This window comes from Typopeltis vanoorti, chromosome 18, assembly GCF_054136105.1.
Source record: "Typopeltis vanoorti isolate ZY-2024b chromosome 18, IOZ_Tvanoo_1.0, whole genome shotgun sequence".
NCBI classification, from domain to species: Eukaryota; Metazoa; Arthropoda; class Arachnida; order Uropygi; family Thelyphonidae; genus Typopeltis; species Typopeltis vanoorti.
Window position 1 is genome coordinate 20,223,166 of NC_143566.1, and position 11,713 is coordinate 20,234,878.

General features: G+C 32.6%; 1 protein-coding gene across 1 annotated transcript in view; it reads right to left on the minus strand.

The window, feature by feature from the left end:
* The window catches only part of Gug (arginine-glutamic acid dipeptide repeats grunge), a 565,908-nt gene extending 565,050 nt beyond the window's left edge, over positions 1-858 (minus strand). The window contains exon 1 of the mRNA XM_090408198.1: positions 836-858. The gene's annotated coding sequence lies outside the window, so the exon portion shown is untranslated. The remainder of the gene's footprint in view (positions 1-835) is intronic.
* Positions 859-11,713: the final 10,855 nt, after the last annotated feature.

Consider the following 11,713-nt stretch of genomic DNA (forward strand, 5'->3'; position numbering starts at 1 on the left):
CAAGGCTGAATTATGACGAGTGTCACTGTTGAAAATATGAAAAGAATTATATTTTTTCAATTATTGTTACACAAAACAAATGCACTGCGATCTAACGCCGATATTCGTTTGCACTTGTCATTGCTATTGATACGAAACTTTCATTATTGTGTTTGTTCGTGGTGAGGATGAAATATTTTTAATATGTAAATTTATTTATTAATAAATACGTTACTGATTATTTTATTTATTTATTTATTATTATTATTTTATTTTATTTTTTTTTTTTTTGTATATGCAGTACCCCCACGTAAAATTTTCACCGGCCGCCACTGGAATCCACTGTTACTAGAGTTATCTACTAAGCTCCGAATTTGAATTCTTCCCAGAGTAGTTCGTTATATAGGATTACGAACTACTCTGGGAAGAATTCAACAGTAGTTCGTTACAGGATTAAAATGGGGAATTCCGGTAAAAATTCATTCGGACAAAATTAACTTTTGTTAATTCCGGTCAACTGTGTTTGATAAACTGTTTTTATGAATTTCTTCATACCAAGGAAAATATCGCTGAATACCGAACTGAACTATGGAGGCTTCCCCGTAGGTTAATTCAATTGATTGGTAAATACTTAATATATAACAGAAATTTATTTCCTAAAATTCTAATGCCTAATCATGAATTCAAAAATAGCACCATATACCCTCGCAGAGGTAAAAGGTCAATGAGAAAGAAGGAAAAAGAGAACACAAGCTTGATCCTTCTCAAGAAATTCATGATATAAGAATAGTACGTACTTAGGTCTAAAGATTAAAATGGGATCTGTTTCGGTTTTAGTTTTAGGATTTCCACTTACCTCAATTAAGGAAGGCTTAGTGAAAAATGTCGACGTTCATCTGAAATAGAAATAAGGGATTTACTAATTCAACCTTTGTTCTTCTGTGAATTAATAAAAATGATCCTAATGAAAGAAAAATTATTAAAGCATAAATAAATATAAATAAAAATAAATAAATAAAAATAATATAAATAAAAGAAATTATTAAAGTATAAATAAATATAAAAATAAATAAATAAAAGAAAAATTATTAAAGTATAAATAAATATAAATAAAAATAATATAAATGAAAGGAGGGAGGGCGGTGTACAATATTATTCTTAAACGACGCATTTTAAAAGTTGAAACCCAAAAGTGTTTAAAATTTTTTTTTTCAACTGCTTTTTCGTACAACACGAATTTTAGAAAAGTTAATAAGCTAGAAGATGGTGGTGGAAAATGCAAGCAATGATTTCATTTAAAAATAATGCGATATATAAAGACATTACATTTTACCCATTTTATTTTTAATGAAGAATTTTCTATTAAACTAAACATAACAAACAATAACAATACGTCGTTATTTTTAATGCGAATAAGAATAAATACCATCGTCATCTTGGTATTCCAAACATGACTACAAGTATTAAAACGAAGAAATATGATGCAGTTCCATCGTATATTTTGGTGTGTAACAGTTTCAGCTTTTTAAAAATCTTTTCACAGTAAATAGATCCCAAACATATTTATTAACAACAAAACATAACACACGAAGATAAAAAGAACGGTTTGCATACAAATAGACCAACAGTTTTACGAGTTATATTTTCTAATGATTTTAAGAGCGAACAACGTACGAGTGTAGTCGTTATTTTACGACATATTTATTTACGTGTTTTCTTATGGACTCGCAAGATAATACGTAGCCGTCGGGTGAAAATTCACATTTTCATGACGCCAGCAAAATTCGCGCACGCACATGCAATTTAACAAGAAAATATTGATTATGCAACCCACAGACTCACCAAGAGATAAGGCCTCGCTGAACAATATATAAAAACACGCTTTAATCTCGACTGTAAATATATAAATAATAGAAACGAAACATGATAAAAATAAGCATATACAGTACTGTATATGTAGTGGAGTTTGTAGGCGAAAGCACGCAGGCGCAAAGTAAGCAGACGAACTTAGTTTTTCTATGTCATGAAGTAAACCTAGCAGTAAAGTAAAAGATATTAGCTTTTAAAAAAATGTAATTTGTGTTATGAAGTGTTCGCGTTAATAACTGAGATCACAGTAGTCCAGCTAATTGACTTTGGGGAGGATATTGAGGAGTGCAAAGTTCAAGAGATATCGATAGAACAAAGATGAAAATAGGAAATTGCTAGAACACAGGAAATTGCTTGTTAGATAGCAGACAGTGTTTGAGAAGGAAGTGTGCCAGAGAATTATTATTTTTTTTTTTTAATATCAATTATCGTGTATAAAAAATATTCTTACTGTTAAGTCGATTGGTAGACTTTATGTTAGCTTAAAAGAGAAAAGTGATTAATAAAAACAGACTAAAATATTGTCTTCGTCGCAGAAAAAAAAATTATAAAAAATACCATGGATTTAAAAAAAAATAAAATAAAATAACCCAATAAGATTATCGTCGAAAAGGTAAAGTTTTTTCTGCCTATACAGAAAAAAAAAAATTACTTTGCAAAATTTTAATCTGTTAATTCAGTCGCTTACTGCATTTAAAATATTTTTTCACGACACCTTTTTTTTTATATATTTTGGTATAAGAATGTGTCTAAATCAGTAGTTCTTTAATGTTCCCCGTATGGTTGCCGGGATAAGAATAGCACCAATGTAGCTAATGCATGTCGTACGAGGCGACTAAAATTGGTACCCAGGGAGGGTAATGGATGGCAATGCTGTAGTCAATGAAGTTCTAACTGAGGCTCGGCTATTGCTGTTACCCTCTTGCCATGATCAGGGCTTTATAGCCCAATAACACCTTATTACTGTCCTCTACAGACAACGGGGAATATGAAAAGCAATCTTGCTTTGTCCCTTTAATTTATTTCATTTATTTAAATGAAATAAATGAAAGTCATCAAAGTTCTCTTTAGATATTAGAGTTCGCAGAGGATATGAAATAAGTAGTGACACTTCCTAGTTAAATTAAAATTAAGATCACCACCTAAATGGATACAAAAAATAACAACAGAAAGAAAATTTAAAACATTTGTTTATAAAACTAGACACAAATATACAATGACTATATGAACAAAGAATTAACCAATACTTAGATAAAATAAAACGAAACGAAGAAATAGAAACAGAATGGCTTAATATAAAAACCGATACTAAATACAGCAGCAAATGAAAGCTTAGGAAAGACCAAAAATATTAATAAAAAAAATACTGAAGATATGGGACTATACAATCAAAAAAATAATCGAAATGAAAAAAGAGCATAAAATAAATAAATGGCTAAGCAGTAAAATATTAGAAGATGAAATAGAATATAAAAGAATAAGAGCTATAGCTGAAAGAGAAGTCAGAAAAAGACAGAGAATCATGGAACAAATTTGTTTCTAATTTAGAACATGATTTATATAAAATAAAACCCAATGCATATAAGATTTTGAAACATTTAAGTACAGATACTAAAGAAAGCGCAAAATTAAATACCGAATTGAAATCAGAAGAATTTCTATACAGACTTGTGGACAGATAAATATTTTAAAAAAGATAACTGGCAAACATTTAATGAAAAGGAAATAATTAAAGAAGAATTAGAAATCAGCCTGAAAGAAACAAGAAATGGAAAAATCACCTGGAGAAGATAAGTTAGGTTCAGAATTATATAAATATGCAGGAATAAGGTTCAAAGAAAGACTTATTATTTTTAAATAAAATCTATTCAACAAGTAACCCACTAATAGAATGGAAAAAGGCAGTAGCAATCTCTATCTTTAAAAAAGGTATCAGAGATGACCTAAAAACTATAGAGGTATAATTTTAGATACATTTAAAATGATAATATTTAAACAACAAATAACAGAATTTTAAATAACAAACTAATAACTTATTCTGAAAGCTTTATTTTAGAAGTACAAAATGGATTTAGAAATGGACGATCAAGTATAGACCCCACCTTTTGCCTAAAATTAGTAATAGAAAAAAGAAGAGAATACAATTTAGAAACACATATTACATTTATTAACTTTGAAAGAAATGAAGTATTTTATTTAACATGTTAAAAGAAAGACAAATACCAAATAATATTCTAAAAGTTATGATAAGTATATATGAAAATGATCAAATACAAATAAGATTAAATTGTGAACTATCACGTACGAGAGAGATAAACCAAGGAGTCCGACAGGGATATCCCCTTTCAGCAACTACTCTTTTTAATATTTATCTAAATGAAATAATAATAAAATGGAATAAAAATTTCCATCAAGGTATTAAACTTTCTCCTACTGTAAACTTAAACACTCCCCTTTTTTCTGATGACCAAATAATAATTACAAATTCTGAAGATAACTTACAGAAAGGTATTTTAATTTTAAATGAGATAGCTAAAGATCATGGAATGATAATATCAACAGAAAAATAAAAAACGATGGCCTTTAAAGGACAAGATCCAAAATAAATTCCGTGTGATGATACAGCGTTTCCCTTTTATATGGGAGTTCACGGTATCATCTAGTCCCCTCAAATTTTATGCGGGCTGCGGAACCGGCATAGGCTGACGAATCAGACCTATGACTGGGTCAGTATTCCAGACTATTCCTGACTGTAATCCGTGTGTGTCCTCGGACCGGTTTGCCTGCTTGCGGCATGAAAAACACCAGATAAACTGGCGGGAAAAAACCTGCTGTCTACGCCCAAGACTGGCTAACTTGGCTATGGCTGAGGAAGATCCTTGAGCTCCTCACGTCGTTGACGGGAATCGAACCTAGGACACTCCTTCCCCAGGCATATGGTTGTGAAGCGCAAAAGTCACTGGCCTAACCGCGCGGACAAGATCAAATAAGAACTAAAATAGTAATAGATAACAAGATTTTAAAACAGGTGAATTCATTTCACTACCTAGGATGTATGATTACATGTGAAAATGAAAAAGATATAAATGTAAAAATTGCAAAATATTTAAAAATAACAGGTGTAATTAACTCTATATTTAAACCTAACCTAGTTCAAAAACAAATCAGTCTAAAAGTATACAATACATTAGCCCTACCAGTCTTATTTTATGGAAGTGAAATCTGGGCAAAAAAAAAACCGAAGATTAATAACAGATGAAACGAAGTTTACCAAAATGTTTAACAGATGAAATGAACCAAAAAAAAAAAAAAAAGACATCCCACGAGCCATAATGCCTTGCCCAGATTTCCACGATTGATTTAAATAAATAATTCTCCGACAATAAATTATTTCGCGTTGAAATAATTTATTGTCGAAAAAAAAAAAAAAAAAAAAAATATATATATATATATATATATAATATATATATTATTCTTCGCGTGAAACTGGGTGTTAGGCATGTTTAAATAAAGAATAAATAATGTACTATTTATTTATTTATTTATATAATTTTATATATAAACATTTATATGTAATATAATAAAAATAAAAATAAATAATTAAATAAATAAAGGCCTGGTTGTCCGAATGGTTAGCGTATCCGCTCTCCAGGCTGCGGGTTCGAATCCCGCCGTGGGCAAGGATGTTTGTGATTGTCTTAAAAATATTAATGGTGGTTGGCGGTAGATGTTGAAAGTAGTAGTGGATTGAGTAGTGGTGGAGACAGAGAATTGTGGAGTAGGTGCCCTCCAAAGACTCATCGAGGGAGTAGGTGCCCTCCCTCGATGAGTCCTTGGACTCCCTGGAGGTGTCATATAATAATAATTTTTATATAAAAATAAAAAAATTCTTTTAATTTAAAAGGCTTTAGAAAATATCAAAAGGGAGCGGAAGACGAAAACATTAAAGAATTGCTAATTTAGATAAGTTTAAACTCCAACAAAAAAAAAAAAAAAAAAAATGGCGTTGAGAAAAGATATTCTAAATGCAGTAAGTGATTGAATTATCCAGTTAATTCATTTTTCCACCATCAAAATTTAGTGGGATGAATTTAACTGAATTCTTCACCTAACAACTCTACTCTTTTTAATGCGATCTTTGCCAGTAACATTTAATCAGAAGCTATATGTATGAAAATATTATTGATCAGTATTTTTTAACACTTTACCGTTACTTTTAATACTATTTAATTTATAGAATTAATTACCAGCACAGTTGGCGTTCTTTCTCCAACCAGTATGCAATGTCTTCGAATACTACTTTTGTTAGTGTTGCAATGAATTTCGGAAATAATTCTAATTTTATTATTGTGTTTCATGTCTGGCAATCACGTGAACTTCGAACCAACAGGCATAATTTTATGTATTGGTTTTATTTATTTATTTTTATGCATTATCCGTTTATTTTAAAAGAAACATTTATTAAATCACTTTGCCTGACTGTTTCAGGCTCTCATTATCTGTAATTCATTTATTAGTTTTATATTGTATTATGGTTCAAAATATTTCTACTCATAACTTTATAAAGTGTTTATTTATCAACTTTCATTTTCATTTTCCAGAATAAAAAAGAAAAATTTAAATAAGTTATAAAATCTGTTTTCTTACTGAAATTAATAAAATTAAAATAATAATAACAACATACTTTACACACCTGTAAATATTTGCAATATGGTTGCTTAATTTAAACTTGGTTTTTTTTTTCTGGTTGTGCTTGTGAATGAAGAAAAATCGTCCGTGAGATGCGGTGATTGATTTTATATCCTTGGAGGGCAATGGATGGCAATGCTGTACCGGTGAAGTTTAACTGAGGTTCGGCTGTTGCTGTTACCCCTTGGATAATGAGTTTCGAGAGTTTGCTCTCTTGAGGCTTTTGCCTTAAGGGAGCAATTTGAATCTCCGGGGAAAGTGTTCTCCGGCACGGCCCGGTGAGGGGCTTTGTCGGTGAATTATTTTCTTCGGAATTTGAGCGGTTCTGCTCGGTGGTGGGTTTCACTGAGTGGAATCAACGCGGAGATTTGGACGGTCTTTCGCCCACTATGGAGTGGCCTAGAGATCGTCCGATTTTTTGAGATATCACCTTTACTTTGATTAATACCTTGGAGGGTAATGGATGGCAATGCTGTAGCCAATGAAGTTCTAACTGAGGCTCGGCTATTGCTGTTACCCCTCTTGCCATGATCAGAGTTTTAATAGCTCAATAACACCTTATCCCTACACTGTCCTCTACAGATAACGGGGAAGATGAAAAGTATTCTTACTTCGTCCCTTTAAGCCAGTCTTTATAAGGATAGTTGTGCTTGTAGTATTATTGTAAGGTAAAGACTGCATTATTGGTTGAGGATTTTAAGGAATAAGCTTGCACTCTAATTATTAATTATTTATATTGTGTTAATGAAATTGATCAATATTTCTTTAGCCAAACCTGCTATATTATAACGGATAAAAACACACTCCAATAGACCCTTTTGATTAAACCTAACAAAAGGGGGGAAATGAAATATGCGAGAAGGGATTGCTTTAATTTTGCGAATTATATTGTTGTACTTCAGCCAAATTTATCTTTAAGGCTACTTAATTCGTAGAATTCTTCACTGCTAGCGTTTTTCTGTCTTTTTATTTCATTTCTTTTTACAAAGAATAAATGGAAGTGAGAACGAAGGCTTATTTCTTTATTGTTCCATCCTTCTCTTGCAGGCAGTAAGAAGATGTTTGTGTAAGATTTAACAGTGTCTGTCTACAGCTGTTCAGATTTCTTGTGCTTATAAGAAATACTCCACCCCCGGGGACCTGGCGAAAGACAGTATCCTCCCCTTTTGTATTGTCGATTGAACTGACTGTCGATATACAAGGGTATCGATTTCTGCACGTGCTAAACACCTAGTAGTGATGGTAGCGTCTCCCCTTTTAACCATTTCCCGAGACAGACCGTGTGTGTGTGTGTGTGTGTGTGGCCTTGTTATATAAGAATCATTTCCTGCTCTTCTTCGCGATCACAAAAGATTTTTCTTAAAATTTAATAACAAACTCACTCGACGGATGCATCAGATCGTATTTAATATGTGCATTCCGCTTTTACCGCTTTTGGATGTTCCTGAATTGCAGCATCCAATCGGCTAATGTATTTTAATTTCGTAAGAGAAATAAATAATTCCTTAATTTTTAGCCGTTTGGATGATTGCGACGTCCTATTCATTCCAAACAGTTCAATCTACTGTAAATACAAGGGAGAATTTGTAATTAGCTTTCAACAGTGTGTAGATTCTCATTAACTGATAAAGTGAGATCCCAATTATCGAAGTTATTCTCTTGGGGATCGCAATCAGGGCTTTCTATTTGATTCTCCAGTTTGCTGCCTGTAATCGTTGGGATTGCACTGTTGAATTACAGTTGTTAATGTTCCTTTTTTTTTCTTTTTTTTCTTTAATCTTGTTATCCTATTGATGGGCTTAATTATGAACCATTTGCTAAATAATGTACAATGGAAAAATGACTTACTGGCTGCATTTAACCAAATACACTATTTCAATTTCTGGTTAAAAGATTTATTATTATTTTTTTAATGTATCTGACCCTTTTTATTTCTGTTTTAAATACGCCTTTGCCAGAATATGATTACAAATTAAATAGGGGTTGTTTACCAGAATAAAATGGTAGGGGGGGTCATTTTGAAACGTATCCGGCATTCTGATGATATCTTTGAGTTCTACCTCTAAGGGGACACATAAAATGCACGAAAACTGACTGGAGATAAGACCCTAATTTTCATTATTCCTTTAGTCGTCTTTCCATTTAAATTTCTATCATTTGTACAGAATCCAGGGTGCGATAAACGGTACTGAATCCGAATAAGAGAAGTATGCAATCCCCAACATGTTTGTGTTGGGGGAAGGAGAACAAAGAATGCTCTCAAGCAAATGTTATGAGGTGACTTGTGTGGTCTCTCAACTGCTTACGTTTTAAGGCTAGTTAGTCCATTTTACAACTAATACCGCGAATCTCCACGAAGGAAGGATTAGCAAAGCAAGAAGACCTAACATTAGATCTTCTTGCTTTCAATTCACCTTCAATTTAGCCTATTGTTAGTTCCCCAAAGGCGACTTGGAAGGAGAAAAAAAATAGTATTTTTAAGTGGCAGATTTCACAATAATGCAATACCTTGTAGCACTGATATCCATAAACATAAGCAATGATGGAGGCGATATGGAGTAGAATAATATTTGGGATCGTTGCTAAATATTTATCAAAACATCTACTTTACAACAAAATACTATCATCATATGTGTTCCATGTAGGGGGGGGGGGAAAGCAGTGTCTCTTCTTGTCCACAAATCATTCCTCCCTCCAACCCTTTTTTTTTTTTCGTCGTTGAAATGCCGAAACCACGACTCGTGTGGGAATTCTACTTCCCCGGAACTGCACACAAAGTGATAAATCATATGTCTCTCGAATGTGGGCAGATTTATCTTTGCATTTCCTGCATTCAGTAAAGGTTATCTTCCTGGCTATCTGCTTATTGAAACTGTTCATGAAGAGATCGAAAAAAAAATTGTCGGTGGGCTCACAACAATCTTCTGCGAATGGCAACTGCAAGTATGGATGGCAATTCAGTGTAATGGCATCACAATCTTCACCGGCTACGATCGTAAGTAGCTCCCTCTATCGTTGAACACTTAACTAAGCAGCCTTAAGAGCAGAAAAAAATGCAAACGTATACTGAATCCGTCTGTATGTGAAGACACTTTTAAATTAAAACTCATATTTGCGATGACAGAAATCTAAAAATTCTTCATGTGAAAAGTGTTGGATATTAGATTAGTGTAGAGGCAACTACGGCATGCGATGTTTATAAATTTTTCTTCTTAATTGCGAGTGCTATCCGACAGTTGCTTCACAATGTAACATCGGAATTTTTCTTGGATAAAAAAAAATTCCTCGCCGCCTTGATACAAATGGAATCCGAATGCTTCTTAGACCAAATCCATCCATTCATCCAGTGGCTTTAACAGGCACTTAAGCACCCATAGCCTTCCAAGTATCCTTGGACTTCCCGACAGTAATACGAAGATAAGGCGGTTACCTCTATACCTCCCAGCATTCATGTCTGTAGATTGCGTGTGTTCTACTGGCCGGTTTGTCTGTTTTGAGGAACGAAAAACCCGAGTTTCCAAGAGAAAAAAAAAAAACCTTTACCTCCGTTTGAGACCGGATAATTCATCTTTTAGTCGAAAGAGACCCGATAAAGATTCCTCACGTCACTGACAGGAATCGAACCGAGGTCTTTCCGACCATAGGGCTTCGTCTATAATGACTGAACTACGGAGGCTCTTCTTAGACCAACTACAGGCAGAATTATAGTGAACCAGTAGAGCAAAATAAATGTTTGAAAAAAAAAAAACTTAAAAAACAAACTATAAATCTTTCATTCATTTTCAAATTAGACTTACTATCCTTCACAGATTTTTTTTTCCTGAATATATTAATATGCATCATTAGGAATAAATAAATATTTTCGCTTTCATATTTACCAAGAATTTCATATTTTTTCGCGATAATTTGTGTTCTTCATACAGTTCCTCTTGGATAATAAAAATGGGAAACAAACGAAAAAATCAAAATATTTTGTAGGCCTGCTTATTAAATGAGACAGAAAAATCTGATTGAAATGCACTTTCTCTATCTGCCTATCGTGACGTCGATTTTTTTAAAAAATTTATTTTTATTATTTATTTATTTATTTATTTTGCGATGGGACTTTGTCAATATTTCCATGGAGGGTATTTTAAAATTTTGGAGTTGCATGTAAATTTATTATTACCAAGCAATTCATTTGTCCATGAACAAATATTCCAAGGATGCACTTCTATTTTTACTCATCGTTAGTGTTTCTTACATTCTTCGCATCCTACTCGTTACCAGTAATACTTTTCTAAAAACTGGTTGCAGCCAAAAAACCATTAACAAAATTCTCTACAAGACCTCAATAAAAAAACAAAGACAAAGCAGACTACAATAAGACTATAACCATTCCTTACATTAAAGGGACATTAGATAAAATAAACATAATACTATAGAAATACAACCTCAAAGCCACCTTTAAATCTCCTGCAAAATTAAAAAGCTTACTTAACTCATCCAAAGACCCACTCCCTCCGCTGGCCCATGTATACCGTATTTATTGCACCTGTAATCTACCATATATAGGAGAAACAGGACACACAATTCCTATCAGACAAAAAGAACATAAACGACACATCAAATATAATAATTACGGTGAAGCTGGCCTTTCTGATCATGCCCTGAACACTTTACATAGAATTGACTGGAAAAGCACCAGTTGTTTACATCACACCAAAACATGGTATGAACGTAAATTCAAGGAAGCCTGCGAGATTCTTATCAACCACCCCCAATCTGAACAATAATGATGGTCTAAAAATCCCAAGCATATGGAAGGCACATATTCTACCCACGGAACCTTTCTCTCTAAGAATTAACAATGAACAGGACCGTAGCTAATCCAGAATCCTAAATCTAATATAACAATTGCCATGTTAAAAATAGGACATCATTGTTACTGTAAGAAAACTATCTTTAAGAAAGAATGTTCCTCTCGTGTTATCTTAAATAGAATTTAGCTTTGATGTAGTTTCTAATTAATTAATTAATTTGTAATTTTATCTGTATTTTTTTTTTCACTAGAGGTCATGCCAGAAGAATAATTGGTGATCAAATCATTGTTTCTTTAGCTTACTGTGTAAAATGTAACTCAGCTTCTCCTTGTATATTTGTATATACTCCAGATGATGATCTTAATATGAAGATC